Source organism: Colossoma macropomum, unplaced genomic scaffold, assembly GCF_904425465.1.
Source record: "Colossoma macropomum unplaced genomic scaffold, Colossoma_macropomum, whole genome shotgun sequence".
Classification (NCBI taxonomy): domain Eukaryota; kingdom Metazoa; phylum Chordata; class Actinopteri; order Characiformes; family Serrasalmidae; genus Colossoma; species Colossoma macropomum.
The window spans coordinates 58,441,819-58,447,913 of NW_023494792.1; the positions used below are offsets into that span (position 1 = coordinate 58,441,819).

Consider the following 6,095-nt stretch of genomic DNA (forward strand, 5'->3'; position numbering starts at 1 on the left):
AACAGCACAAGAGTCATTTTTGAAAAGGGTTCTATATAGTACCAAAAAGGGTTCTTCTACTGTTATGATGTCAAGCATGTTACAATAGAAGAACCCTTTTTGGTGCTATATAGAACCCATTTCACAAAGGTTCTATATAGAGCCATATACAGCACATTCTCCATCAATCTGAAGAACGCTTTCATGATGCAAAGAACCCTCTAATCATGCAAAGAGTTCTTTGAGTGTTCATGGTTCTATATAGAACCATTTTCTTTACTAAAGAACCCTTGAGACCATCATTTTCAAGTGTGTATATAAGAGAGTGATGAATTGCAATCTGGAAGTCTTTGGAGTTTACAGAGCGCAAAGAGTTAAATTAGTTGCACTTAGAACTTCAGAATCAAGAACAGAAGGAGAGAGAGGCAGCGCGAGAGACAGAAAGAAAGAGAGAGAAAAAGTGAGAGTGAAAGAGATTAAAGGGAGAGAAAGTAAAACAGAGAAGGAGAGAGAGAAAGAGAGAGAGAAAGAGAGAGAGAGAAGGAGTAAAGAAGAGAGAGATAGCGAGAGAAAGAAAGAAACAGAGGTGGAGAGAGGCAGAGAGAGAGAGAGAGAAAAAAAAGCAAGAGTGAAAGAAATGGAGAAAGGGAGAGAAAGTGAAATAGCGAGAGAAAGAAAAACAGAAGGAGAGAGGGAAAGACAGAAAGAAAGAAACAGAGAAGGAGAGAGAGAAAGAGAGAGAGAAAGAGAGAGAGAGAAGGAGTAAGGAAGAGAGAGACAGCGAGAGAAAGAAAGAAACAGAGGAGGAGAGAGGGAGACCAAGAGGAAGGAAGAGAGCAAGCTTCAGACACTCACAAGTATGTTTCTCCTTTAAGAGGAATTCCACAGATTTTTCAGAATTTATACATAATTCAGTGGTTGAGATGTAAACACAGTAATTCAGAGTGGTTTGTTGTGAAAAGCATAGAGACTCAGATGTCTTTACAGTGGTGCTGATAGGAACCAGGTGTCACCATGACTACAACACAAATATAGCCATTTTATTTACTGTCCAAAACCACCAGTGAACCTACACGAGTCTTCTGAGCTTTCATATTTATGTTGATGGTAAAACAGTCATAAATCTGAAAACAAAAAGTTTTCTTTGGACGCTGTTTTGACCTACAACACATTGCACATACCTCTGCACCATGAATGTTAACAATAAAGTAACATTGCTGCTAAAGTATATTGTTTTTCAGTTTTTGACATAATTTGACAGTACCTGGTGCCCTTTATATTGTGCGTAAATTTCACGATGAATGGGCCAAAAGAAACGGCCCAAAATTACTTGTAAAGACGTCTGGTTCCATTGACTTACATTAAAAGTAAAGTATGTTTTTTCCTTCTCCTGTAAAGTTATCATTTTGGACAAAACTATCATAAAACAATGTCTCAGGCATCAGGCCTTAACATGAGCTGACTGCCAAGGATGCGCAGTGTTAAGGCCGGGATAGTGTGGCTTTAGTCACCAAACTGATTGCTTGTCGTTGCTAGTGAAGAGGAGAAACACCTGTAGAGGATGACGAGTCTCCATCAGCATTCAGTGTTACAAGTTAGCTGTAGTTTTAGCTCATTAGCTCATCCGAGGCACCCCTTTTAGGTCACTATCACTCATCTAGCATGAGAACCTACTCATTTCCATCAGCTATTTTTGAATAATAAAACATGTTTTGAAATGTCTTCCTCTGCAAGATGCTGAATTTCAGTGCAACACCAGTGCTGCCACCTAAGAAAGTAAGCACAGCTCTACATTCATTTCAGCTGAAATGCATTTTTTTCTGTTTTTGGTGTTGTTTTTTCCCGTCCTAACCTCTTGCAGATACTCAAATGTCAAAATTAGTTGAAATGCACATCTCTAGCACTGGATTCCTGCCATCTTTACATCACGCCCAGCAGCAGAAGAGTGTAAAGAGGAACTATTCAATAAAAAAAAGCTGAAACTTTAACGGCGTTGTAGTTAAAAGCGCAAGGTCCACAGCAGAACCAGCAAAAAAACATGTTTAACACAGATCCACAGTGACGCACACATGCAACCGAGACCCTCATGCGCTGTTATAGCAACATGATCCCAACAGCCGGACCAGAAACACACTTTTGCTCCACAGGCTGGACGCGCACACACATATGTATGCGCAGCTCCAGCAGGGCTGCAGAGGGGGACAATCCAGAGGAGTCTCATTAAAAGCAAGATTACAAAAATTGATTTTTCTTCCTCACATAATCCTGTCAGCTAGTGCGTCTGGCAGCGCTGTTAAGGTAGAAAACATCTCACATCAACCTCATCACCATCACTTTCCAATTACTCCCTACATTTGCTTACTCATCAGCCTGCTGCTATCTAACGGAGGTAGACCTAAACGGACACACGTGCACAGATAAAACACATTCACATTAAACGAGCTCATCATTATTATTATCATCAGCCCCGCAGGCAACAGCCATTAAATAAAAAGGAGCAGTCGGTGCACAGCTCTATTGGACAGCTGGGAAAGGAATACGCGATTTGATTGGATGGCAGAGTGTCGGGTTGGCCTGTCAGAACAAAGGGGGCGGGGCCTAGCAGGCAGCTCAAACAGTGGAGCCCATTCACCAGCTCTGAAGCTCCACATTCAGACCCGCATGACACATGGTGACAGAGTCACACGCTCACGTACTCACACACACACACACACACACACACACACACACACACACACACTCATACACACACACACACACATGGTTTGTATTTATATATTATAAGGACGTGGGGTCAGACACACACATACTTACATATGTCGGACCCCTTATATCTATCTATCTATCTATCTATCTATGTATGTATATATATATATATATATAAATATACATATATATATACATACATGTGCCTGTGTGTAGATATGTATGCATGTAAACCTTTATGTATTAATAAAATGTTTCATAAATATTGCATATAAATACTATATATATATATATATATATATATATATATATATATATAAACATATATATATATATATATGTGTAATGCATGGAACACATTATTACATGTACATGTGTACACACATATATATATATATATATATATATATATATATATATATATATATATATATATAATAATATGTTCCACGCATATATATATGTAAGTATCTATCTGTAATACAAATTTAGGTCTTACCCTAAATCTAAGTCTGACCTGAACCTCAGTCACCAAATGTTTTTACCCTTTTAGTTTAAAAAATGACACATGTAGCTTTGTAAAAAGTAAACCTCAGGACCTTTTAATGTTGCGCATTACAGGTTGCCAGTTTTCCTCTGCTTTTCCTGCATCAGGACAAAAATCAGACCATTTGTGTCCTGAAAACGTACAAACAAATTCGCACACACACGCGCATCAGAAGTAGCTGGCAACACACCCCCAACTCCATGTCAAATACTGAAGGTCCAGACCAACAGCAAGGCTTTCCAGATACAATCCCTCCACATCATCACAGAACTGTAAGAAACACCACACTTAAATCAACACATGCTGGAATAACAGACGCAGTCTCTCAGGTCACACGCTGAAGCCTAACACCGGCCTGGATAGGCACTGAAACTGCCCAGGCTTCAGTTCTACCAGAGCACGCTGCTGCGTGGTGTTTCTCCTTGAAACGTGTTCGGCTGTCATTGTTCTGCACACACATGCACACCTACACACACACTCAGACGCACTTACGCACGGACTGAACCAGCACACCCACCTCACTCTGTCTCTTTCTCTCTGTCTGGCTCACATGCGCAGAGAAGCCGGCAGAGCTCCAGCTGATCCACCGTCCATGGCTGGTGCTGGTTTGCCACGCTGCACCAGTTTATACAGCCTATTAAAGTACTCACAGGTCAAATGCTGTCACACACAAACCCGTCACCTCCAACCATGAAGAATATGTCATGTTTTGGACATAGACAGTGAAGACCAGCTCCAGTCAGACTGACTAGACTCTGTTTTCTGTTTACTGAAGACCAGCATCACTAGCTGTTCTCTATAAGACTCAATTCACATGTATGGATGAATTGCTCAGACTATCTCAGCTATCCTTCAACGTGCACTAGATGTCCTGCCACAAAACAGGCATATAAATCAGATGCAGGAGTTAGCAGCCTTTATAGTGCCTCTCCGGTCAGTAAAGATGGTCCACAGCTTCATCACATGTGGTCACAGATTATAAACACAAAGCATAAACACAGCTCCTATAGGTTTTGACTGATATAAGGCACATTCTCAGGCGGAGAAGAAGGCAGTGGCCCCTAATGCAATGGCAATGAGTAGTCCTAAGATGACTCCTAGGCTCCTACTCAGCCTGACTGGCTTCCAGTGGAGCAGCTGAAGCGGGCTTACGGTCAGCCGCAGCAGCCTCCTGCACTGCGATACATGGCACAGGTGCAGCGAAGCAGCATCCCAGTCCAAAAAAGCCTAATGACTTTCATTCACCAAGGCTGTGATCCAATCAGACCTTTTCAGAAGGACCACTGTGAGCTTTTTAGACAGCCTGCATTCATGCCAGTGACTTCTGAAAGGGATAAGATACTGTAGGCTACTCTGAGGATTACAGTGAAGGTCTATGGAGAAGCACGAGAGGGAAGATGCACTAACACACCCAGCACTGAGCTGGTCTCCTCCTCATTTCACTGCCCAGCATTCCAGCATGATGCTTCCTCGAACCCATGCATGCCCAACTTTCCATCTGCATCGGTCACAGCTTTGCTGCAGTGAAGACTCGTTGTGGCACGAGACACGGAGCGCGAGCCTGGAGTGCAGAAACCCCAGCACCGGGGCACGGAGCTGCTTCAGAGGGTAGCAATGGGGGCAGCACGCGCCTGTAAGCGTATGCACGCGCACACCAAAAAGTCCCGTTTGCATGTTCTTGTTTAAGCTCGAGACTGTGCGCGAGGCACCGAACAAGGTTCCGATGGGCGCGGATGGTGCAGAGCTCACACACACACACACACACACACACACACACGCACACACACATGCACAAACGCTCTCTCGCCCGCTCTCCCTCGCTCTCACGCGCGCGCGCTCTTACCTGTGCTGCGGCTCTCGCTCCCTCGGCGCTCGCGGATAAGTCCTCCCCTCCGGTAAAAAGCAAGAAACGGCGCGCTGTCACAATCCCGCGCGAGAGCCGAGAACGGCACGGTCGCAGGAGGAGGAAGATGAAGATGAAGAAGACGCGGCACTAAATATCCCAAACAGCAGCAGCAGCAGTAGAAGAAGCGAGCCTAAGCCGCGCGCGCGAGTGCAGAAGGCGGCGGTCTCGCGCTCGCTCCCATCCGCACACACACATACACACGTAGGCACACGCGCGCGCTAGTACGCACTTCACCGTATAGCTCTAGCGCGAGACTCGGACTCCGCGCGCTCTCTCGCTCTCTCTCACTCTCCCTCTCTCTCTCTGCGGATCTGAGAGGGAGGGGAGGAGGAGGAGGAGGAGAAGTGAGTGTATGTGTATGTGAGGAGGGAGGGAGGGAGGGATGAAGGGATGGAGGGAGGGAGTGTGGAGGGGTGGGGGGGTGTGTTCCGGAGTTTGCTGGCTCGCGGCTCGCTCCAAACTCACCGGGCTGCAGTCGGTGAAGCTGCCGAGCGCTGGAGCTCCGACCGGCTCTGGGTGTTTATGTAATACACTCATCCCGCCGTGAAAGGGGCTGCTGGGGGGTGCTGGGGGGGGTTTGGGGGGGGCGTGTGTACCGGAGGTGGGGTTGAGAAAGAGGGTAAAATCTAATCTCCACATCATCTGAAAACGGAGATTAGGATGTAAACAACAATGATGCATTGGAAAGCGGTGGGAGATTAGCTCTAAACACCTTTCCGCATTATTATTACTCCATTCGTTCAAGATTAACCGCGTTAACCAAATAAAGGAAGTAGACCTAGAAATGATCTAATGATCTTCACTGAGGGAACACTGCTTTGAATATATATATATATATATATATATATATATATATATATATATATATATATAAAAATATATATATATATATATATATTTATATATATATATATATATATAAACATATATATTAATATATTAAGATGGTTCAGTGGT

General features: G+C 44.2%; 1 protein-coding gene across 1 annotated transcript in view; it reads right to left on the bottom strand.

Moving 5' to 3' along the window:
- Window positions 1-5,431, bottom strand: part of plxna4 (plexin A4) — a 439,320-nt gene extending 433,889 nt beyond the window's left edge. Inside the window, exon 1 of the mRNA XM_036577672.1 lies at window positions 5,076-5,431. The gene's annotated coding sequence lies outside the window, so the exon portion shown is untranslated. The remainder of the gene's footprint in view (window positions 1-5,075) is intronic.
- Between the last annotated feature and the right edge of the window lie 664 nt (window positions 5,432-6,095).